Raw genomic sequence first — 25,847 nt, forward strand, 5'->3', positions numbered from 1 at the left:
CACCGCCGCTGCTTCGAGCTCTCGGCGCACGCCACCACCACGCATGCAGCCAGCGAGCGAGCGAGCACAGCCGAGTTGAGTCGGGCAACGGCCGGGCGCGCACTTTTCAGGAGGTTGATCGAGCGCATCGGAACGTATCTGCGCTCAACCGTCAAGCCAGCGCGAAGAGAACAACGCTCGCGTACGCAGCACGCCCCTTCTTTCTCCTTACTCTCCTCCCTTACAACTTTTCCTGCTTCGTCCACTTTCGCCCGAATCCAGCACGCGACGCTTTCACCACCCTTTTAGCCATCCTCAATTTCGGCATGAATTTATTTGTTTCATTTTCTCTCTTCATTTCAGCATATCGGCGAAAACTCGATACGCCACGAACGCGCGTGGCCCTCTTTCGCTCATCAAAAACGTCAGTCGCTGGACGGGCGCAGAAGCATGAATAGACGTTGCGGGTTCCGAGGCAAGTATGGCCGCACGAACAATGGGATTCGGAAGCGACAGCTCCCGCACCTCGCTCAGGAAAGATGAGCGGATTGCATAGGAAAGATGGTGGCAGCTAGGTGAGCGGATTGGAGGGGAGGTGGGGCTTCGCTATATGAAATTTGCTGGTTCTCGCCAACCCTCCTCCTCCCGCAACAACGACCACAACGCTGCCACAGATAATCGTCGACACGGCGCGCCGTCGTACCGCAGTACTAAACAAAGCTACGCACACAGAAGGAGCGTACGGAACATTCAGTGAGCGGCAATTTTTTTTCCGTCCGGTGCTTTCCTCGACGCCGACTGCGCCGAATATTTCCTCCCCCCCCCCCCCCCAAACCCCTCATTATATTGCCGAAGCAGTGCTTATTATAATCGCACGCCCCGTCAGCTTTCAGTCATTTTTTTTTCTTTCTTTTCACTGCGAACCTCCACGGCGAGCGCGACGCATAAACAATGCTCCACGCTATAGACAGCAAAACATCGCGCCCTCTTCGCAGACCCACCTGTAGACAATACCCGACCGGAGCAAGAGCGCGGGGCGGACGGGAAAATACGATCGACAGAACCGGGCCGCAACGCGTCAGTCTATTTCGGAAGAGCCCGCGAGGCATGCGAGCGAGGGAGAGCAGCCACATAGCCTTTAACTTATAAATGCGAGCGGCTTGTCAGTCTACAATTGCACCTTCCTTCTGTCTATGCCGCTATTCCTGCCTAGTTACTCTCCTTTCGGTGAGCGATTTCCTCCGTTAAATCAAAGACACAAGAAGGCTCGCGATTAAAAAAAAGAAAAAAAAAGAAAAAAAAAAAAAAAACGCCGCACACAAGCCGAATGACAGCGGCGTGCGCGTTTCGGCAGCAGCTTCTGCACCGTGCGTTTGAAATTGGTGACCGCCAAATAGTTATCCGCTGTTGGGAGACCTATACATACTATAATGTTGCTGTAATGAAGAACCACGCACTAGCTGATTTTGATCGCACTGGTAGGCGAACAGATGTAGGTGCGATAAAAATGACATAATGATGCTGAGGTGAGCTTTCATAATGCGATTTATTTTCACTACCCGCGGCCAGAAAAAACGGCACACGTGCAGTTCGGAAGCACCTTGGAGTTCTTATACTAAATAAAATTCTGCTGTTTTCCAGCAATTATTCTTGAAAGTTTTTTTTTTTTTCTACGGACCTTTTCGATGAACCGGTATGAGTATACCAGAACGAAAAAAAAATTATTCATACGACACAAGGCGGCCACGCTTACCGCGACAGGAGGCTCGATAAGGCATGCAGCAAAGTCACAGAAATAAAAGTGCTGGCGCCCTAAATTCCCGCACCAGGTCGCCGTGACGTCACGACTTTTGACAGTGCCTAGACGGGTGTAATTAATTATTTATCAGCAAAGGAACGACTCCATTACAATAAAAAAAAAAAGAAGCAAGGAATCAACCTAAAGCGAGTTTCGAGAACTCTTCATGCGCCAAAATTGCCGAAATACGAGCAAATTACTTTGAAATCACTGACGTGGCACCAACCTACCAGCGACGGGGTTTCGACACGAGATTTAAAAAAAAGAGAAATAATGTGGTCTGTACTAATTTCACCCAACAACAATCAGCGCTATCCCGCAAATGGGCAAGCACAAAAGGTCTAACCTAATTTAGTGAAGTTATTTATTGCCCCTTTAATTTTGCCGCATTCCTCTCGTGGCTCTAACCCAACGCCTTCCATGCAGACGAAATCCCTACATCTGCGAGCTCAGGTTGGCATCTGGTTGGCGATCACACACGTTGAGCAGTGCCCCTTTGTGCAACCAAATCCCCGTGCAAACATCGATGCCGCCGCACTTTATAACCAAAGCCCCGCGTCTTTACTAATTATACTGCCTATAAGAGAGCACTGCGATCGTGATACGGCATGTTGGTAGAATACACAACGGGCTGCATTTTCCCTTGTTAAGAAGTTTTCCCACGACTAACTGTTTAAACATTTTCGTTATTGAAACAGAAGCATATTTAACTGCTGTCATTACGCATGTAACATGCACGGTAATTTTTTCCCTCTTGGGATAGTCATAATCGCCACTTGAAACATCTCGTCTAAGGTAGCGAACTTACTTTGGGTTGATTTCAGGCTGCAACTTGCCGAGCACAGTCGAGGTCAAAAAAACACACCGAGGTTGGCGAACTTAGGAAATAGCACAGTCGGAAACGGATATCGCGACCTTAATGACACTACAGATCGTCGAGGACACTCGGAAGGAATAGAATGATCAGGGAGAGAGACTACCAAGCTCGGACGCGGCATTTCTTACTAAATCAAAAGGCACAAGCAGACCCATATCTAAAAAAAGCACGGTAGTTAACGGCCACTAACCTCCGGCGTGTACTAAACTAAGGCGACGGACAGATCAGGTTAAAGGTCATTCCCTAACTACCGATAATAAACAGTCCCACGGCGGGAGTGGACACCGACAAACTACTACTACGAACGAGGGCGGAAAGCTCCGGGACGCGCCGAGACAAAAGACGGCAAGCGAGGGAGGGAGGGAAGGTAGTGGCGACCTCTATATGTAACGACTGCAAATGAGCAAGTGCCCGCAACCTCAGCTCGGTGTGTAAGCGAGAGCAAAGCGGCAAATATACCAGGATCCAAAGCAAGGAATAGGAGAGACAACTAACCCTGAACTGATGACCGCAGCCCGTGGGTCATTTGAAAGAAATGAACGAAAAAAAAAAAAAGAAAAGAAAAATCTCGCCCGCTGCACGCGCCAGACTTGATGACCAACGGCCATCTCTATTCTCCCATTAGGGCAAGGGAGGTACTCGCGCACGAGTTTAAACACGCGGGCTAGAACGAAACAGTTATAGCAAACCAGAACGCGCCCGACTGCTTGTGTAAGCTGCACTATGTAGTTAGGATCGAGGTGCAGAGGGAGGGAGAAGACTGGGACCCATTACTGGCAGAACCCAATTCTGAGCATACACGAAGCAACGACTCTGCAGCAGAGAATGCGCGGTGCGAGCGAAGGGAGAGAGAGCTATCATTAGGATAGCTCGAGCTGAAAGAGCGCGCGTGTTCGTGCTTATAGGTTACATGTCTCAGAGTTTAAGATGGCCATAATGAAGTGCAAAAAAAAAAAACGTTAATTGCGTGACACGTTTGTTCAAGTTGTTTTCTTTCCACAAGTCGTAAAGCATTTAATTATTTACTCACTTAACAAATGTGGTCGGCAGGCAAGAGGTATACCGAAAACAGAACAGAATTAAATGAATACCGACCAACGGCCGGTTTCAATATCCGAATATAATTTCGACAAGCCGGGGTTCTTTAATTAAGTAGTAGAAGAGCGCTTTTGCATTGCGGCGCTTTCGGAATACGGTCGCCAGTGCGCGAAGTCGAACCTACGACCACGGTGTTGGAAAGACGTGCCCGCGACTGCGTGCTCAGAAGGCACATCGACACAGCCACAGCCACCACGACGGTATAAAAAGGCCTGCGAACTGGAAAAGAAAGAAAGAAAGAAAGAAAGAAAGAAAGAAAGAAAGAAAGAAAGAAAGAAAGAAAGAAAAAGTGCAGCGCCACACTGTGCAGGAACCCTATAGCGCGTGCGTGCCCCTACCCCCGCCCCAACCCAAATGGCGCTAGAAAGCATTGATTTATTCTATTCCAAGCCCACGACTCGATGGTGATGAGGAGGAGGAGGCGTATCATGATACCGCGGTGCGGGCTCTATTTCTAACCCGAGTAATGAGACCTTAGCCACGTGCGGGCTTCGAAATTGCCAGGCCGGAGAATAACCCCAACATCAAAGCGGGCGAGGCAAGGCGCCCGAGCGCCTACGATAAGACGGAGAAGCAACAGCGCCAGCAACGCGCATTTCAGAAGCATGCAATGACTGCAGGATTTCCGTCTCCGGTCTCTAGAATCAAAACGGTTACACTGCTGTATTCAGAGACAAACGTCTCTCTCTCTCTCTCTCTCTATATATATATATATATATATCATAGGAAGCCAACAAGCATTGACACCAAGAACAACATAGGGGAAATTACTTGCACACATTAATTGAATTAAAGAAATGATAAATTGTCCGCTGGTGGGGAACGAACCCACGTCTTCGCATTACGCGTGCGATGCTCTCACCATTGAGCTACCGCGGAACCGTTTTCCCATCCGCTTTCTAGAGTATTCTTTCTTCTCATTCATTACATAACGAGGGCTCGAATCCTCGAATATGCCTTCAGGGAGCATATGTGGGTTTATTGACCAGTTGCCATCACCCAAAGAGATCATGTGCTCGTGACGCCTGCGGCAGAAAGGATGTTCCACATCCGCCCCTAGGCTTGTGAGTGGTGGCGCTGGCTAACACTCCCAGAGTTAGTTCTAGTTGCAAAACATAAATACCCCAGAAAGCGGATGGGAAAACGGTTCCGCGGTAGCTCAATGGTGAGAGCATCGCACGCGTAATGCGAAGACGTGGGTTCGTTCCCCACCTGCGGACAATTGTTTTTTCATCCGTTTTCATTTCCATTAATTTATCATTTCTTTAAGTCAATTAGCGCGTGCAAGTAATTTCCCCTATGTTGTTTTTGGTGTCAATGCTTGTTGGCTTCTTATGATATGATTAATAAAAATCGGGCCCCTCGGTTCCCTTTCTTCTCATTCATATAAGGTATCTTGCGGTGCTGTCTATCAAACATATAAAAAATTAAAGTGGGGTTTCACGCCCGACAACCACGATATGAATATAAGGGACGCCATAGCGGGGGACTTGTTTAATAATTTTGCCCACCTGGTGTTCTTTACGGTGCATACGGGCGTTCTTGAATTTCGCCCACATCGCAATGCGACCACCCCGCCCTCGGGCTTAGCAGCGCAACACCAAAGCCACCACGGAGGGCTGTGCCTACTTAGCGACACCCTTTTGTTTTGACATCGAATATTCCTTGTTGTTTCTTTGTGTTCGTCTTAAAGCGACGTGTTATCGTGTTATTCTTGCCCGAATATGTTATTCCGGGACAATTACAAGACTAATGAGGCCGGCCTTCCAAGTTTCCTGCATTTTAAATAAAGTAACAACACAGCAATAATAAACGACGACAAGCAACCATATTAGTGGTCGGAGAAAACTTCCTACTTCGTCGCAGATAATAAACGACAACGGAAGCGAAGAGAGCGTCGATGAAGAACGTAAACTCATTAAGCATACATAAAACACAGCCTTATAAAAAAAAAAGAGACAAAGCTAAAACCACAGCACATGTTTTACAGCGGACGGGTGGCTCTCAAACGCTACGCACAGATGGAACAAAAAGGGCTTGCAAAATACCACCTGCGGCCACGACCATGCCATCTCGCTTTTAACATCGTTGCGCGGCTATAAAGAGAGAGAGGCTCGGATTATGCGCGATGCGAAAACAGACATCGTGAGGGAATGAAAAAAAAAGAAAGAATACAGTATGTACACCATCGGAACACTATGAGAACACAGATCCAGATAACTCTGCCATGTCTCCACACCACATGCGCCGACACAGTCGGAGCAAATTTTTTCTATGTTTTATTTTCTTCTTTGTTTCCAGTTTGTTTTTACCTGTTTCGTTGGGGAACCAGAAGAACGGAAATAATATTTCCTCATCAAGACTATGAGAACAAATAAAAAAATAATAATGGACACAGCCGAACAGGGAGTCCAGGTGGCACGCGCTTCACCCGAAGCCAGGTATGGTTGGCTGAAGTACAGACACGACTGACAAAAGCTTAAAGAAAAAAACAAAATGGAATGAGACAACTGCGCCAACGATGGCTTCGTGGTGGAGGTTCTCAGAATGACTGCGCCGACGCAGTCTGCGCATCGAGGGTGGTTTATAGCGTACAGGCGCGACACACACATGCGACGACGCATGCTCATCCATCAGCAGTTCCAGAAGAGAATGTCGAGAATTGTGAAGCAGTGAGGAGTATACACCTGTACATGTGTTTTCGTCCGTGCACATCTCTGCACACATACGCAAAGCACGTGCGCGGCTATCAAACTGACAGAAACAAGAGCAGAGGGAGATCGCCTATTGTTTGCGGCGAAAATACTTGTGCATTGCGTAAAACAGCGAGCCGTGTTAAGACGGCGCTCAAGTTGGACCTTGCAGCTTGGTGGCACACCTGCAACAACCAACTTCAAAGGGGCGCTCATAAGTTCTTCCGAATATATATATATATATATATATATATATATATATATATATATATATATATATATATCCGTTACGCAGCAAATTACGAATAGCTCAGTAAAACGGGTGTATTCAGTGTTTTTCACATCCTTTTGGGATTTCGTTTCCTTGCGAAGGGACGAGTGCCAACTACGTTATTTCAATTACATTACGTTATTAAAAAGAAGAAAACGTTTCTACGAGCGCCTATCAGCGGGTCATTCGACGCTCGCTCTTACCTCTAGGACTTCCGCTGAACCTAACTTAACGCTTAGATCACCGTAACGCAGAGATACGTTCAACGCTCGCGAAACGACATACGGAAACGGAGAGCTTCGAGTTCGTTATTCCAGGTCTCCGATTTCTCAACCAGCTCTGCCTCGAGGAGGACGATCCGGGCAGCAGAGGACGAGGAAAGCACCGCGACAAGGGACGAATAAATGAGCCAACAAGACTGCGCCCCCCCCCCCCCCCCCCTTCCCAGCCTCTCTTCTCGGGGAAAAGAAAGAAAAGAAACGGAGAACTAGGAAGTCGAGCCGCGAGGGTGCTTTAGAAGTGCGGCGTAGGAAGCTGGGAGCGCGTGAAAGTCAAAGCAGCTTCCTGCCTGCCAAGTTAATTAGCATCTCGCGGAAGACGCGAGCTGGCACGCGCGCGAAGCAGCGCTGCTGTGCGAGCAAAACACGAGCGCCTTCCCTTTGGTTTTTTTTTTTTTTTTTCTAAAGCCTCCTCCCCTCGCAGCCCGCAACTGCACGGTCTTGCTTAAGTTTAAATCAACAAACAAGACAAAGCAAAAAAAAAAAAAAAGCTTGTGGAGGAAGGGCTCGCGGATTCACCAACGCTCCCTTATAATATCCGGCGTCCTTATACTTCGTCCTCCTATCCCCCCTCCCCCCCCCCACTCCTACTTTTATCCCCCCCCCCCTGAGATGCCCCCGCAACATTCCGAGGGTGAGAACTCGATCCGTCTTTTGTTATCTCTCTAACGTTGCCCCCGCTAACGAGGCGCTCCGACACGTTCCTCTAAACCCATCGATGACGCAACGGTCCTCGCGTACGAGCACTGCTAGGCAGCTCCCTTTCCGCAAATAGTAGCATTGCAATGTAGTCTCGGGTACTACGACTGCGCTGAGGTACACTCTGCACACATGGTTTGACAAAAATGAGCTGCTTTTATGAACGTCGCCGGCGTATTGTACTTGCAACCCATTGCGAATAGAACGCATTTGTCGAAGTTAGGGCAGTGTCCTGCCTATCCATCTCTCTCTCCCACTCTCTCGTTTTATATATATATATATATATATATATATATATATATATATATATATATATATATGCACACACAACCCGAGGGCGCAGAATCGAATCCCGGTCACGGCGGGCACATTGCGATGGGGACGAAATGCAATCACGTCCTTGTACCGTGCATTGGGCGCACGTTAAAGAAGCCAAGGTGGTCAAAATTAATCGGGAGCCCCCACTACGGTATGCCTCATAATCATATCGTGGTTCTGTCACGTAAAACCTCGGAATTTTTTTTTTTTTGTCGCGATAAAGTGACTGACCTAAAAACAAATGTCCAATGAGACTAAATCTGAAAAGGCATATCTACTTGTTACTAACACGTCAGGTTCGAATCTATGTATTACGAGTAATCGTTGCTTTAAAAAAGAATGCAGTTTTCCCTATCACATTGCTCACAACTGCGCATCTTATCTAATACACACAGTAAAATATTCAGCGCACAGAAATAGTCCACGGAAAGCGACACGGGGTAATACAAGGGATCGCTGCTACTCATGACAGCCTGTTTGAGCCTCAGAGCGACCGCAATCAAAAGTTAGTCGACGTTATAAGGAGAAACCTCGCATGTGTCAGAGCACGAATGTTTGAGTCGGTAGTATGGGTGCGTGCAAAAATCTAGTGCCGCCAGAATAGAAAATATTCGCATGGCGAGTTTTCTTTCTCTCAAGTACATCAGCCTACATCCGCCTCGTTCGATACCCTGTCGCATGAGCGCAGCCAAAATCTCGATACTCCAGTTATTACACGACTCCTGAAAACGAAAGGAACAGAGAAAGAGAGAGAGAAAAAAAAAAGCCCATTACAACAGTTGGCACTGGCGCACTAAAGTTCGATCCCCTCCGACCAAAGTTTTTTTTTTTTTCTGTCTTTATTTCAGACTCCACCTCGTCAGCGATCTTTCTATTCTGAAGAGGGGCCCCACACGAGTCTCCTTGAAGAAAACATAGTTCGTCAATTTTTCATCGACGGCCGGGGCAATACGCGTTTAGCGCAGACGAAAAGAGGCGTTGTGGGTCGACGAACAAGACACGACAAAGATGTTTCAGGCCGAACGGAAGACCCCCGAGAGGTGCGGCGCGGTAGAATCAAAACACGGTCTGGCCAATTAAAGGAATAACAAGAAAAAAAAAAAAAAAGCTCGCGCTCCAAAGATCGATGAAACTTCCCTTCAAGACCCAAGCTGCCCGTGGAAACACACACACACACACACACACACACACACACACACACACACACACACACACACACACACACACACACACAAGCTTGCGCTCAGCGGTTTCGCCAAAGCAAAAGTGTAGGATGAACGCACAAAGCAGAAAGGGGGATAAAGGGAAGGGAGAGAGGCGAAGCTTCTTCAAACAGCGTAGCGCCGTTCGCGTTCAACTAAGGCTGCGCCTGGCGCCACACCACCCCGCGCTTAATTAATTTCCACAGGGACAGGAGAAGCTCAAGTTACCCCCCCCCCCCTTTTTTTTTCCCCTTCCCGACACTGCGGGCTAGGAAAATCCGCCGGTTATGCAATTTCGCTCGAGCTGTACCTACACAAAAGGAGACACGTCGCCGCAGTGCGGGAATCCCGTGGCTTCCGAGTCTCAAAATTTTCCAAAAGGAGAGGAACTATAAATGAGATACACTGTAAAGACAGTGCTCGGCTCATAAATTTATACAATTTATTTTCTTATTTAGTTTTGCCATGGGCGCGAATCCAATTCTTCCGTTCCAGTTCAGCGGCCGTCCCTCTCGCGTTCTCTCGATCGTCTGAAAAGAACTGGCGGCTTCGCGCGAACGCACGCGCCGACATCGAGCGAAGGAAACGGGAGAGCCGCTCGGCAAATTAGTTCTAGGCACAGGGATTGCACAACAGACCCTCTAGAGCATGTGTATCAGTAATCGAAGACAACTGTAGCCGTAGCACAGCCTTCAAATAAAATATTTAGAAAAGCCAGCGCCAATTCATCACATACGATGAGTGAAGCAAGCGAAGCCGCGATGCCGGCGAAAGAACCGATAATTCCGATAACACAGAAGCGCGAGACATATCTCTCTCTCTCTGTCTTTCCCCTTTCTTTCTTTCTTTTTTTTTTTTTTTTCGTCAGTACAGCCCTATAGTTCTGAAGTGTACCGACTGACCTATACTCCACCCCACCAATTCAGTGCAGTGCAGCTAGAGCTACGGGTTGCGTCAGCCAGCCCGAAGAAGGGCTATCCGATTGCCAGCCTCAACTCGCGCTCCGCGAGCCGCCGACTGAATGGAAAAGCTTCACCGAAGGATAAGCAGCGCATAGTGGGCGAGCCCTCCCCCTCACTCTTCTGGAAGACACAGCCAACTCGCGCTACTGATTGGCTGACAGCAGTCCAACACAGCTTCCGCTGCATTGCATGGAATTGATAAGACGTATCGTAAGTATGTTTTGCCGATGAAAGCATCGACCCATGGTTCGGCAGAACCACGGATACGTACGCTGAAGGAAATATGCATGTTCACAGCTTTCCGCACTGGCACATAGTACGGAAAACGTTCTATCGATTTTTGAGGTTCCAGGGCATAAATGGCCAACAACGAAAGAAAGAGAGAGGTAGTCGAGGGACGGGGTAAGGGAGGCGAAGAGTGGAGGAAAAAAAAAAGGGGGGGGGGGGGGAGGAGTTCCTTACCTCGCACACGATCGACTAAATTGACACGTTCAGCAAACACGACAAAGCAGCGAAACACGGAGGGAACAGGAAAGCGAACTGAAAGCGAACCGCTGTGCGACAAGCACTCGGCGACGGTAAAATACAAAGAGAAACATAAACTACGGGGATAGTGGAACGAGGGAAAGGGTACGATGGGAACAGCGATGAAAGAATAACGACCAGGCAGGAGAAGAAAAAGAGAAACAAAAGTACTGCGCGCTTCTCCCGAGAAATAAATAATTGCGAGGTTATAATAAAGGACCAGGGGACACAACGAGGCAGAACGCTAAAGGAAAGAGAAACGACGGCCACCGCCGCCTGCGCCTGTACACCGGAGAGGAAAAAAAAAAAAAAATCGATGGACTGAGAAAATTGCGTACTCCGCTATAGTGTGGGCATCGCACCCTCAAACCCTACGCCCCTACTCCACCTATACATCTCTGCCTGGTTTCACCAGCTCTCAACTCTTTTCCAACATTATTTCTTTGTGTGTTTGCCCCCTTGACCAGCACGTGTCTGACCTGACCTCACCCTTGTTCCCGTGCGCGCCTCTTTCTCTCCGAATCCTCGCGTCTCACGACACTGTGTACGCGGAACCTTCGTTGCCCTTCATATGTATTTGTCTACATACATTAACCAGGTTCATGTGGCTTCTTGCTGCTTCCCTATATAACTGTCCACTCGTTGGGTCACCAACAGTAATCAGATTCATGTGGATTCTCCCTATGTCCCTATTTATCGGTCACTTGGTCCTCCACAAGAGCGAGACTCATGCGTTTATGCCTATATATCTGCCGTATCCACCAGTTCGCTCTTTTGTCCTTTTACAGCTGTTTGCCCACTGACCATTCAACGGCCCGCTTTGCTTCTTTATTTATGTTCCAAAGTGCCCTATCTGCACGCCTATATCCCACCACGTGCCTCTTTTCCCTAACTACTTCTATCTTCATCACCCTCCAGTGTTCTCGCCAAACACACAGCCCAGGTGGCGCGTTGGGGACGCCTACACTCTAGCCCTCTCACCCTATACCTCCCCCCGCGTGCTCCCCCTGCATCGTTCCAAATTCCCAAGCATCCCTCGCCCTCTATCAGACTGAACCCCACGGGGCTCGTTCCCTCGGGTCCCTCTCCTCCTCTCGGGGACACAAACGAGCAGCGGCGGCAAGCCTGATGGCTTATAATTGCCGAGAGCGCGCGAGCGGCCAGCAGATCCGTCAAGGCGAGGGATGTAATTTTGTAACCCGAGTGCCGCGCAGCTATCGATTTCAGATTCTGTTGCCCTAGCTGCCTCCGCGCCTTTTCTCGCCTTTTTTCAGCGCCGCCATTCGCAGGATCGACGCTTCTGGCGCACCGTGCGTACTATACTTTCCTACCTAGGATAATATATATATATATATATATATATATATATATATATATATGTACAGGCAAGCACACGCTCCTTTCCCTAAAGTACGATATATCTGTCTTCAATGACTGTTCTGTGAATAAGCATGAGCCTGCTTTTTAAAACCTGGGGGCTCATTATTTTTTATTATTTTTTTGCCGTCTTTCTATTCGCCTCCTGCATCGATTTCACTTTCCTTCTTCGTACCAGGGTAATCTGATAGCCAGATATGCTTATACGACGCTTTGCACTCGTTTCCATCTCCCGAGGAAATCAGGAATAGCCGCAACCGGATCGGCTCGGTGGAAAGAAATATGGGCGCCTAATACGATTCCGATTGCAAATTGCCTTTTCACGCTCTCGATCATAAGGAACTCGCTCGAGCCGTCGCAGCCTCACGGGGCGCCGAGCCAATCGAAACGACGGCCGCGTAGTTTAATCCTTCAAGTATAAAGGGGGGTCGATCGTAACATAACGGGTCGAGCTATATAGCACACGCAATTAGCGCGCCGCGAGGACAGTCCAGGCCGAAATGCGCGCTTTCCGGAAATGTTTCGCTCGTTATTTCTTAGTACGCTTACTAAACTTACTTATTAATGATCACATTACTCTCAATCTGCTTCAATACTACTTTACCTTTCTGATATGCATATTTATACTTATATAACCACCATTTATCACACACTGTACTAGATGGTTCATGTATTGATTATTTATTGTTATTCCTTGTATTACATTAAGATAAAAGCTTTTATGTATAGCGGATATTGTTCATGTATTGTGCGCGTGTTATGTACACATTGTACAACTTGCGAAGGAGGTCTCACGTGACCCGCCCACCCACCCTTTTTTTTAAAATAATGTCCCTCGCAATTAAGAACCTGTAGAGAAGTTCAAAATAAATAAATAAAAATGGATGTTTCTTGGATAGACCTGAGGACGGGCACATCACATCGGGCGCCATATTGGAGTATAGCACGCACAGCGTTGTGTTGCAAAGTGTCAGACCGGAAACAAACGACAAATGAAGCGCGTTTGGATTCGTGCCAGTCATGCTTTAGTGCAATATGCAGCTTCGCAATGCCGCGCACGTTGAGTGTGCGACGAAGACGCATGCCTCGTTCCTGGGTTGTTTTCTCCAGTGTATTCATTCTTCTTTGTATTTTTTTTATACCATTGTCCTTTTGTTATCTCTACTCTTCTTAAGGCTTTATCTCTCCCATCTAACCTTCGCTCACTCTCCTTTTTCTATGTACATTTTTGCTTCAAAAGCAGCCTAGTGTCCACGTATTATACAGAAACACTTTTACGACAACGGGAAAGTAAAAACGTAAGCATGGAATGCTAATTAGGTCTCCATTTTTTCATACCCATCAGCAGCTCTTCAAGATTCCTGGACGTATCATCACATGTGATAAAGCAAGCTAATTCCTTTAGAGCAAACATAAGACTGATAACTTCAAACAGAAGACCACGAAGCCCCTTGAAGGATCAAAACGAAAATAAAAATAGCGATCTGCAAAGACGAGAGGATATAACACGCTTAGACAGCGAATTAACCTGGAGCAAGTGAGCGCAGAGAAATTGTGCCAACCTTTATTTTTTTCCCTTCAAGTCGGCCGATGAAAAGCAACGGCTCGCACATCAGACCGTCGCGCCATATACATACACTTTCGCCGCTTCGACACGCCCGTTCCATTTTCTCGTCCTTACCCCTACCTTCTTTCCTGTTCACTTGCGCCCGTCCCTAAAACCTCGTTCCCCTGACGCTTCATCGCACTTCAGTAGTTCATTCCTTTTCCGATTCCCCTTTCCCGAAACGCACGCTTTCTTTCTTTACATTTGCGAACGCACGCGCACCTGTCCCAGATCACACCCACAGTTCAACCCCCCTCCCTTTTTTTTACTTCTCCCTTTCACCGAGCCTTCAAAAATTGTGACCGGCTCTGCCTTCATTTCCTAAATTCTTTCCCTATTCCGTTGGGAATTTTCTCCTGGTATCAACGCGTTCTCCCACCGGAACTGCGCAGCCTTTATCGCATCCGCTTTTACTCTTAACGTTTTCACATTGGTTCAGGTAGAAGAAGCCCCTAATTTCGACTATAGCCTCTCGTACACAGCTTCCTCAATACGTAGTGGGGGAAGTCGGGAAGAGTTTTTACCACTTTAATTTTTTTTTGTATGTTCTATCCACCATCCCGAATTGGCCGTAAAGAAAAGGCGTGTATTGTACAATCAGCTTATGCTCTTTTTATCCCAAATTCCCGTGACATTGCCTACAAAGGTTGGCGGCGCTAGCGGGGTCTCGAGTCTGCAGGAAGAGGTAGTGGGATTAGAAACAAACGCAGACATCGGCAATACACGGGGACCCGCCTTTCGCCCTCAGCGCGACTCGTATTCTAGACTCGCCTTCTCGTTTCTTTCGTTCGATAGGCTGCAAGCGCAAACGCAGGTGTGCGACTGAAGAAGGCGCCAGCAGATGATTGAGAAATAAAATCGATAACGAAACAATACAAGTTGCTTAGCTTGAAAAAAGAAAGAGAGACTAAATGGAATAAAGCGTACGTGTACGTTTTACACCGTGCCGCCTCAGCAGAGGAAGATTCAGTTCTGGCGAGTTTCTTGACACTGAAGCCTTTGTTCTGCAATGTATATTTGTCCTTCTACAAATCCTCTAGAATTCTCTCTCTCTCTTTACGTCTCTGCTTTTATCTTTGTCCATATAGAGTATATAGAGTAGCGGAGAGAAATAGCAGATTGAAAGTGAGCGCACAACCATTGCCTCGCTTCTCTTGGAAGGCCCCCACCCAAGAAGGATAAAGTATAGAGCGAGAGTGAAGGATAAAAAAGAATTGCTTGAGCGCTTGGCACCCAGTGTTCAAACTCACACTGCCGCGCACTTTAAGGAAGTTTCTTCGCTGTTTCCCGTCTATGCCTATCGACTTCGACGTTTTGAAAGAACCGAGAACGGGTCGACTTGCACGCGAAGGAAAAAAAAATGGAAAAAAAAAAACAGTCCTGCTATGGGCAAGAGGAATTCTACGGGTGTAAAATTCTCAGATTTCAGGAAGCGAGGACAATCTTGCATTTCTTTTCTCTCTCTCTCTCTCTCTCTCAAAAGCGATGCTTTTGTACGTTGATTTTCATGCTTACATTTTGTTTTCCAGTGGCGACGTTGACGGCAGTTTCCGGCGGCGTGGTGACAGTTACGTCAGCAGTGGGGTTGCAAAACGCAGCACAGCGCGCAGGTTCTGATAAGGGACAAGGGATACTAACAGTAAAGGCTATCTCTTTTTGCTTTCATTTCAAGTATTAAAAGAAAAAAAAAGAACGCAGTGATCCGAAGGCGATTGGGACAGTACACAACGCAAAACAATGTAAACAGCACAACACGAATCGAATCCTGGGGCCGATTCGGCTCTGAGAACGCTGCGAAAACAAGAAATAAGGGGAAGCGTTTCCCAGCTTCAGTAAACCGATAAGATTGGGCAGTCCCCTCGCCTGCAGCGCAGATTCAAGGCAGACTCTCGAAGAAAGCATATGGAGAAAAAAAAAAAAAAAAGACAACGAAAGGAAGACCGAGAACCTTCGGATATCGCTCCGCTCATTTTTTCACACCTTATTTCAGACTTCGTTCGGATGTATCAAGAAAGTCAGATGAAGAGAAGCAGAGACTGGCTGTCTGTTGCGACAAATAAATAAAAGCAAAGAGAAAGGCGGTTCTGGCACTGCTCTCCACGCTTATCTTGTTTCTCCCGCTATTTTTTGTTTATTATTCTTTTTTTCCTGTCTCCCAACTCGCCGCCGAATGGCCGAGGAGAACCAATGTGTCAGGAACACGCCTAACCGAAATTGTAGAAAGAAATCTAACCGCGAAAAGAGCTACTACTTCCCCTTTATCGACACCTCCTTTACTGTTTTCGTTTATAGCATTTCACGACCGCAATTGTGTGCGTCTGTGCGGTCATCTGGGCGTGCGCCCGCTTCGTTTCATCGCAAAGCCGCTGAAGAACCCGGGCCAAATTCACAAAAGCTTTATTCTTGCGTAAGAATATTTCTGCAATGGCCAGCAGCTCGAGTTAATAATACGACCCTTATCACAATTGGCCGTCTTTTTTTTTTCTTTTTTTTTATACAAACTACTAGCGCAAGAACGTGCTTTGTGACTACACGCCCAGGTTAGCTAGTAGGTATTTGCCGTAGATAGCAGCGTTCTTTTTCCTTTTTTTTTTATCAGGACAAATATTTTCTTGAGTCACCTTCACTGAGAAAAACGAAATGCGGCCGTGAAGCTGTTGCGAATGTCCGGCACCGAAGACGCCCCACATATTTAATTGGGATAGTTAAATGTCGGTATTTTCCCCCTAGGTTTGTACGTACGTACTGAGAGGCAATCACACTGGACAGCAAAGCCGAATAAATTTCAATTTTTCTTTAAAGCGGAGAAAATAACGTTTTCATGTTTTGTCGCCGACAGAAATGTAATGCTAGAGGTCATTGAGGCGGACAGGCATCAACTCACTAAGCTTCCGGCGTTTGCACTCCAAGCTTTGAACATCCATTATCGAATGTGCCAAAAATGAATGACTCGGCGAAGTATTACGTCACCAAGGAGATGAAAAATTTATTCGGCTTCACTCGTTACAAACCGAGGAAGGGAGCTAGGTAAAAGAAGGCGAAGCACCACTTAGGCTTACATTTCTATTGCCAAAAACAAAAAGAACATTACGGCGAATGGACATTTTAATGCGATGTCACCTGCTGCGAAATATGCCACAAAGCATATCTCGCACGAAGAAAAAAAAAACTTGAAAAATTCAAAAAGAAAAAGAAAGGAATCTCTCACATGAAAGCAGCCATTCTACTGCGACCACCACTTAGATAACTGTCGAGCGGTGTTAAAAGAGTCCCTATTACAACCTTCCTTTTTTTTATACCGTCATACGGGACACGACGCGGCCATAACACGTTAGATAGGCCCAGCGCCATTCGAGTGCTATAAAAGGGGAAGCTCTGTACTACCGCAGTGCCCAGCATCGCGCGAGCCTTCGTCGACCAGGGAGAACAAAAAGTGATAAATATACAAAGCCAACTTATGCCTACCAGTAAGCGCGCGTGGCTAGTGACCGGACACACGATGGCTTAACTCAGCCGCGGTCACCCCGCAACAAAAAACCGGGGCGCGTCTACAAAACCAGGCACGCGGAAAGAGAGTACTTATATTACGCAAAGGAAGAGCCGATCACGCAGCCGCCGACACAGGCTTTCTATGGGAATAACCGCTGTAAGCTATTCAAAGTTAGGAGCAATGGCTCACAAAGAAGAAGACAAACAACAACAAAAGAAAGTATAAATACGTCTGGCGCAACGCGGCATTAGGAAATAAAATAGGTAAAGCCACTCGGGAAGCACTTGTTTGGAAACCGCGGCGTCGGCCGTACAACTCTGGTGCTTAAAGCAGCAATGAGGAGCTAGACGAGAGAGAGAAATGACAATAAAAAAAAAAGGAAAATAGTAATAAGCGATTCACGTGCATTTCGTGATAGCGGAAGCTATTGCTACACATAACCACGGCAAAAGCGAAATGGGCTCTAGCCACGCGTGCTTTTAGACTCGTCGCCCGTGGTTCCTCCCCTTCCTATTCCACTAAATAAAGGAAAAGAAAAAGAAAAAAAGCAACCAGAGCGTACTCTTCCTCATTGCCGTCGCCGTCTCAGCGCACAGGAAGCGATAACGAGACGGACGGACCATCAACGAGAGAGCGAGAGCACGCACACTGAAGTACGTAAAGCGAGTGCGAATTAATTAATTAATTAATTAATTAATTATTAATTAATTAAAGAAGCACGAGAGCCGAGAGCCGAAACAAGCGGCCGGGCAACCCGGAAAGACAATGGTCCCTACTCTACCACTACATTCTCTCACCTTGCGAAAAGCGCGTGCTGAGAGAGTGAGAGAGGAGGGGGGGAGAGAGATTGAGAGAATCGCTCTGCACACATAGACGCACGCTTAACATACGCACGCTCTTAACACACACACACGCGCAAAACGCACGCAGCAACGGCAGCGGCAACCACAGCAGTCACAAAGCGCCTTTTCGCAACGCCGACGAGACTCCCAACAGAGCGAGGGGCGCCCCCCCGCAGCTCGAACCCGTGGCGTCGTAACCACCCTCTCTCCTTCTGACGTGACACACTACACTAGCGCTCCAATATGCAGCGTCAAAGGGGGCAACGCGCGATGTCAGGGCGAATCGGGGGAGAGCTCTCTGGCAGTATCAAATATCGCGTTAAAAAAAGTACTTGCTATGATAAAGATTCGAACGCCAGGCTGCGCTATCGCACCGACAGCCTCCCAATCGCATTTCTTACTGCCCCTTCCCTCCTTGCCCTGGGATGTCATATTGAACCTCTATACTATTACAGTCCATAATTAGCTGTCAACGCTACGGAACTTACGCAAGTAGTGCGGTCATAGCGGTCTCACTCCGCGCGTTTTACCAGTAGCGGTAGTCTTTTCTCTGGGACACTTTCAACGGGATAACTGCTTTATATACTACAGCCACAGCTTGTGCAGGTACGGTTGCGTCAAATCACGCATAATTTGCGTACATTCGTGCTTCCAGTACGCGATGTACTAAGTCTTGAGCGCAGGTGTCGCGCTGTGGTTGTTGGCTGCAGAAACGTGTCACTGCACTCTTTCGGTGGCAAATATTATGTGCGCAATAATTGCGTCATACATTGCGACATAACAGTGTGGGTCGCAATCTTACGTCCAATTACATGACGCATATCTACATCTTTCATTCGTACGTGACGCAATATTTTTGCGGGTCGCGACTGCGAGCAGTGAGAGAAGTTTCTCCAGCGTTCGCATTGTATACATGAATGTAACGGCGTATAGCGCTCTTCGACAAGCCCCCAAAGCACGTTAGGCGTGACTGTTCTTGCATTTCGCCCTCGTCGAAATACAGATGCCGCGGCAGAAAATCGACTCCGGGACCTAGTACAGAGGCGGCAGAACGACACAGACACGGAGTTGCCGCAGTTGGTTAATGTTAAATACTCCTGATCCTTGAAGTCAGCTTGCCTTAGCTTCCAGAAACGTAGCACGGTATTGTGCTCGCAACGAAGCACACTCGTTGCATTTTATGCACGCTGGCTACGTACGCACAAACTGCCTTCGCTCGACTCCAGCCCATATAGCTGTTAACGCTTATTCCACTCATTCCGCCAACGCCCCTTTTTCTTGCTTTTGCGCAAGATTTGTGGGCCTGCCCCGGGATAACTAAGGCAAGGTTAAGGTGGGTGGCTGTTTATTATAAAAGAGAAATAGCGTTAGCACAGCGCGGCCGATCTTTTTTTAAACACCGCGGAAGTCCTGGCACCCGAACGCCACCGCTTCCGCGTTCTAACTATACCGTCTCCAGGAACGGCCTTGAATCTGACAAAAAAAAAAAAGGCGAAAAAGAAAAATAGAGAGTGCATAACGAAGACATGGCTCTCGCGAGAAACACACAATTCAATAAAACTTCGTCAACGGAGTGCGCTTTGCGCTTGCACGGTCAGTCTAAAAGCATCGCAAAAAAAGGAAGAGAAAACGAACTTGCATCCCATTGGCATGGGACGCGAATACGTGTTGGGATTGCAATGTATATTGGTATTGCCACATACAAGTATGATGGCATTCGGCAGCCCTCGTTTCTCTGAGCAATGTGATATGTTTCGCAAAATTTACCCTGCGGCCACCCAATTGCCAGCTTTCAACGGAGGACCTCCTCCTCGTTTTTTCCCCGCTATCTTTTTTCCCACAAAGCCAATCAAGATCGGAATAACAATAAACCATCAGTTGTTCTTAGCAGCGCCGTGCCTTCATCTTCTTTGTCGTGTTGCGCGCACTGTTAGCTCTAACGTCACGCAATGATGACGCGCACTTGTCCTTTTTGGAGACGTGGACTTAAAGTTAATAAGGATCTTCGCATTCGTGCGGGCCCTGTCGGAGCGTGAACGCCGTGACCGTGAATGGAACCTACGACCTTAAAACTCGGGCTCTAACCCCGCATCTGATGGTCCCGACGATGCTCAGGAGTACCACCGTGCTGAGGGCGCCTTTTCAGTAAAGTTTGGTTTGTCCTCTTAACCCGTAGAGCCGCTTCCGCTTGGCATAGCTCTCTTAGTACCAGCTATACGCAAAACCGTACTAGAAATGAAAGCTTATCAAGACAGAAAGTTGAGCTAGTTGGCAAAGATTCATGTTAGAAAAACAGAAAAAAAGTCCGTTTCCCTATTTTGTCCGTGTAAGCATATCTAACATTTTCGTAAAATGTGCCAGTAATAGCGTCCATTGCATCGGTGCTGTGTAACGTATTTGTTTTTTTTTTTTTTCGCTGTACTCGGTAACTACGTCTACTAAAGCAAACGTGGCGATCTCCATAGGTTAATTAAAGGACTCCGGCCAACCTTGCTACGGCTGCTTACTTTGGCACTGTACCGCGCGAGCCAGACACACGTGTCTGACAAGACAGTGACGAGCTGCAACGCCGTACGCTGCCTCTTCTATACGGGCTTCCCAAGGAGCGCTCAGCCAAAGGGTGCGCCGGGGGGGGGAAGAAGCATCGACGTCATCACTCGCCGATCACCACGCGCTGCTCTACGAGAAGAACAAACGGCGACTCCACGCGTCGCACAAAGCCGGAAACAATACAAGTCGCTCGCCACGTGTTTTTGTCATCTACGCACTGCTGCGCGGTGGCAGACAGCGCGCCGCCAGCGCGTGTCCGCGTGCTCGTCAGGAAGAAAGCGCTCAACGACTGAATGCCACGGGGAATGTTAAACGTTCGTACTGCCGCATTGGGGAGACCTTAGAAACTACGGCTTCGTTCAGTCAAGGAGCACACCAGTATGATTGTGGCCCCGGCAAACGCCCGGTCGTATGTGTTTGGCAACCATGCCTGGCATGACGAAAGAAAAAAAAAAGAACTTTTTGTACCCTATACAGCCGACAATGCGTTTATGTTCTTGAAGTGGTCGAATCACGTTCGGATATGAAAAACACGCCTCGTATAACTGAAATTCATGCTTATAGCATTTCTTGCGTAAAATTCATTCATAAAACTACGATATAACTGCGAAGCAAAGCTGGTAGCTACAGCTGGAGGGTCCAGTGCATTGGCAGGGTATCACAATTTCATGTTGCATTCGTTAACCGCTAAATTTGGCGGGCAGTTCTAAAGGGCAAAGGCGAAAGTCGCTTGGCACCTGAGCCTATGAACACTAAAAAGGGTATTGCCACTAAAACAGTTACTATTACTAGAAAGGTATTACGCAGACAATACGCGAGTCCACTTTTCGATCTGCCGCGCCAGCATAAGTAGTAATAGAGGCAACACTGAAATTGATGTGCGCGCCAGGAGCTCCTCTTGTCGGACTGCGTAGCACGAAAGACAAAAAGAGAAACCTACGCGGCCCCTAACCGACAGGAGCTGCTGCACGCATACACAATCAACCGTCTACTGCAAAGGTGAGAGGTGAACGCAAGCGGTATAGAGGGAATCCATAAGTGAGAGATGACGACAGCAGATGACTAGTTTTTGCTCGCGTAGAGCACATTCTCCAGCTCGCCGTCAGCATCGATGAATAGCTAGTATATCGACGCGTTATTGAACAAAGGATACATACGTCACCGGGCGACTGGGTCTGGGTCGATTACCCTGTAACTAGCAAGAAAAAAAGAAAGGTCTGTCACATACTTCATCGACACGTGTGATTATGTATGGCATACATACCCTGCAGTTTTAGCACCTTTTATTTTTCTCGACTTTTTTGCCTTCGCATCAAACAGCGTCTGCGCAGAAGCTACGGATCCATCCATCCGTTACCGTCAGCGCCAAAGTACAATGCTACCGAACCGTGATACACATCAAACCACAGAGTTTGCTACTAAATTCACTAGAGGGCACTCTGACGCTGCGACGGATCCAATAAATCATTATCGTCATCACCATCGGTTCTGCTACCATGGAAACCACAGTATGCGTATTTTTCTAATCCTCGCAGTTGTGGATTCATGTGTTATTGTGAGTTAGTTATTACGCTTTATTTTTATAACTTTCGAAGCAATCGCATTTTTCTAAATGCATGAAGGCAAGAAGACTCCGCGTGCATGCATAACGTATCATTACGAATTGTTACATTAATAGTGCATTATTTTGCTGAACTTAATTAATCATTCTGCCAAGTCACAAGGTTGGGCGAAGCCAGAAAGACGAAAGTTTAGGCGAATCCATGTACAACCAATCGTTCGCCTGCTGGCTATAAACCACAATAGTTGCAGTTCCCGTAGACATTATAAAGCCAGGTTTGCTCCAAGTAATTTTTTGGAGGAAACTATGTATTATACATACGGGTGGTGGAACGTATGTATGCATATGCATATATAGCCGAATTCGCCGTACGTGGAGAACGACGGCGCATTGGTGACACTAGTTGGCGGGCGCGGAAAGACTATACACGACGGCATCGATCGGCGACGGGATGGTTCGCGGACGATTGGCTCGGAGTGCGCGGCGCAGTTGGTTAGTGGGGCACACGCACGCGAGTTATAGCAAACACACCGGCGACCCCGAGACTAAGCCTCGTCTGGTCGTACTGGCTGCGCATAGCCATCGAGGCTGCCGTGTAGCCATGGCAACGAGGCTTAGAGGGACACTAAGGATGCAACTAAATTGACCTGTATTAGTAAATCGCCCACCCACAACACCAAAAGAACGCCCACTCTTAGCATGAGTGAAGGCTCGCTGCACCAGAAAAGAAACAAACAAAAAATAGAGATGACCGATGACGCCTTCAAGTTTTCTTATAAGTCCACCGTGACGTCATCTGCTCAGGCCTGGTTATTATTTGAACGGTAAAAGACTACATCGTGTTCTAAAGCAGTCGAAGACTTCACTCGGAAAGCTTCGACAAATTTCGGTGCGCCACAAGGGCCCAAATACGAGAAAATACACAGAAATCCATGAGGTCCAGATGACTCTATAGATTTCCGGCACGAAATTAAAAAAGATGGAAATAAAGCCTAATAGCGTTAGAGATCGAGCTAGTTGGTATTCCATGATGCAACTTCGTAGCGGGACACACACGAAGCGCTGTGTGTGTGTCGTTACCCTTCTGTCTCGTCACTTGTTTCCGCGCTACGTATCGTAAAATATGGCAGTTTGGCATTCTAAACAATCAATATCATAACGCGAAATTAACACAGCTTTGAAAGGACACTTTATCAGTGTAAACTGCTCAAGTCTATCTTTATAGTGTACCTTGGGGGTTATTTCGGCTAGATTCTTGCCCCGCTAAACGAATTCCGCGTTTAAACGTCGATTTCCCGCTCGCATGCTCTACTTAAAAAAAAAAACATCAATAATAATAATAATAATAATAATAATAATAATAATAATAATAATAATAATAATAATAATAATAATAATAATTGGAGGTCTTGACGTCCCGGGACTCCACAGTGGTTCATTCGATACGTCGTCAAGACGGCTGCCTGAACTGTTGTAACTTGCCAGTTAACTTCTCAGGTACGGTGCGGTGATATTCATTTCAATGCGGATAAAGCGACAGTCGGCGTGCTAACAAACATGTCGCCGCGCGGCGACCCGTATAAGCAACGTAACTCGCTTAATATTTAAACCTGCTGGATAGTCTGCCTAACACATCGCGGTCTACCTAAAAACGCCACGTGCTCGTTTTTTCCCCCAGTCGTATGCGGAGAGACTAACACAAAGAAACCACAAAATTCGGAGCAGCAAAGACCTCAAAAAGCGCTCGCACATACACACGCGATATGGAGGAGACTCGGTCGTGCACATTTACAATCGCTTATCAGGCGGGAGGCACCAAAAAAACGAAAGAAAGAAAAGAAAAAGAGAAAAAGATAGGCGAGTGAATACTAGAGAGGTCTGTAACAAAACATCACTCGGCACGTTTCGTGATCGCCAACGCAGTAATGCCGATGAAAAAAGAAAGAAAAGACAATGAAACGCTCTCGTTTCCTGTTGTTCCTTCTGATAAAGCCGCGACCGAGGAACAACAGAAGTAAAAAAAAAAAACCCTCAATCCCTTCTATCTCTCTCCCAACCTTCCTCCTTCCTCTTCTAAGCTCCCATGAGAGGGAACGAAGGAGCAAACACGCTCCTTATCTGGCCTGCGCTCTGTTTTTCTTTATCTTATTTTCCCTTCGATATAGAGCGCGGGCGACGCGTGCAACGTGTGTATAGGAACGTGCTGGCAACGTAACGCTTGAGTAACGACGGAACCAGGAAACGCTCAAGCAGTCGAAACTTCATCGAAAAACCAAATTATAAGAAAAGGGGAAGCAAAATGCAAAACAAAAGGAGTACATTAAAGTGCTTAGAATCCAACCCGGCCTCCAAACCCGCGCTGACGCCACATTTCTTCGAAGATTGCTGCAGCTCTAGCTGGCCTTAGGCAAGCAAGGTTAAATAACAAAAAAGAAGAAATGAGGGAGTTTGCCAACGAAAGTGAGGATGTGGGCGTTTAACGCATAGACAAAATGAAGTGCTGTAAAAATGAAAGAAGCTAAGGAATAAAACTAAAGCAAGCAGCAGCAAGCGTCGTTCTATGCGCAAGCGTGTGATGATGCTATACGAAGAGAATGACGCAGGAAACAAGAATAAGCGAAGAAAACTCTCCGAAGAAAGTTTACGTCTAACCGTATAGCCCTAAACAGAGCACAGCACGCATATCATACTGCACACGATCTGTTGAACATATAGAAGGGGGGGGGGAGAGAGAGAGAGAGAGAAAGCAAAAGGGGAGACAGTAACCCGTTACTCAAAGCACCTCGACTCGGGGCTTTTCCCGCGGCACAAACGAACAGCGCAGGCGCCGATAAGACTGCGCTTGTAACGATCGTAAACAAACAACCGCAACAGCAGGTGCCTCTCGCCTACTCTCGAGTACAGGTAGCGTGCTACGCGCGCCGGTTCCCACAAGTGTCAAGAAAACAACGAAGGAGGAGGTGGAAGAAGACGCACGCCATCCGCTTCAGACTCGTCGCAGTTCTCGTAATCGCTCGCTCTCACAGCACGGGGCCTCGGAGATCAGGCTACACGACAGGCGGTCTCGAAGGCTGTGCCTCATGCTGTATAATTATTAAACGAACAGCCACAGCAGAGGCAACAATAGCAGACGACTGTGCGGACGTCCACCCACAGTTAGCACGAAGCTGCAAAGGAAGCCGATACGGATTTCTCAGAAAGAAAGCTTTGCATTTGAGGAAACATTCGTCCTGGTCCGGGATTCGAACCCGGGACTAACGCATTTCCAGGGCGGTCGCTCTGCCATCTGAGCTAACCAGGAGGTTAGGAGATCGAAGAGCGAGGGCGAATTTATCGACAGCTCGAAGCACAGGGACACTGAATAAGGCAAATCAGGTCTGCGGAACCCCGCAAGGTGGAAGGTCCACGAGATGAAAAATTATCGTCGACCCGAATGTAGCACGAAGCTACAAAATAAACCCGACGCCCCGAAAAAGCGTTGGACCCAGGTTCGAATCCCAGACCAGGACGAATTTTTCCCTCAACGGTGGGGGTCTCTTTACGAGAAATCCGTATGGGTTTCATTTGTAGTGTCGTGCTACACTGATGTAGATGACAATTTTTTCCTACCATGAACCTCCCTCCAACTTACGGGATTCCGCCGATCTGATTTGTCTCCCTCTCTGAAGCTTCCCTATAGCGTCATTCATGTCCTATATACTTTCTTTTTTTTTTTTGCGAC

The 25,847-nt window shown here is 47.4% G+C and overlaps 1 protein-coding gene and 1 non-coding gene across 4 annotated transcripts in view; both read right to left on the bottom strand.

Moving 5' to 3' along the window:
- The window catches only part of LOC119457444 (uncharacterized protein DDB_G0271670-like), a 158,173-nt gene that overhangs the window by 99,997 nt on the left and 32,329 nt on the right, over positions 1–25,847 (bottom strand). The gene's annotated exons all lie outside the window — the stretch shown is intronic.
- Positions 25,354–25,427, bottom strand: Trnap-ugg (transfer RNA proline (anticodon UGG)). Its single transcript has one exon. It is a non-coding gene; the product is annotated as a tRNA-Pro (tRNA).

This window comes from Dermacentor silvarum, chromosome 7, assembly GCF_013339745.2.
Source record: "Dermacentor silvarum isolate Dsil-2018 chromosome 7, BIME_Dsil_1.4, whole genome shotgun sequence".
NCBI classification, from domain to species: Eukaryota; Metazoa; Arthropoda; class Arachnida; order Ixodida; family Ixodidae; genus Dermacentor; species Dermacentor silvarum.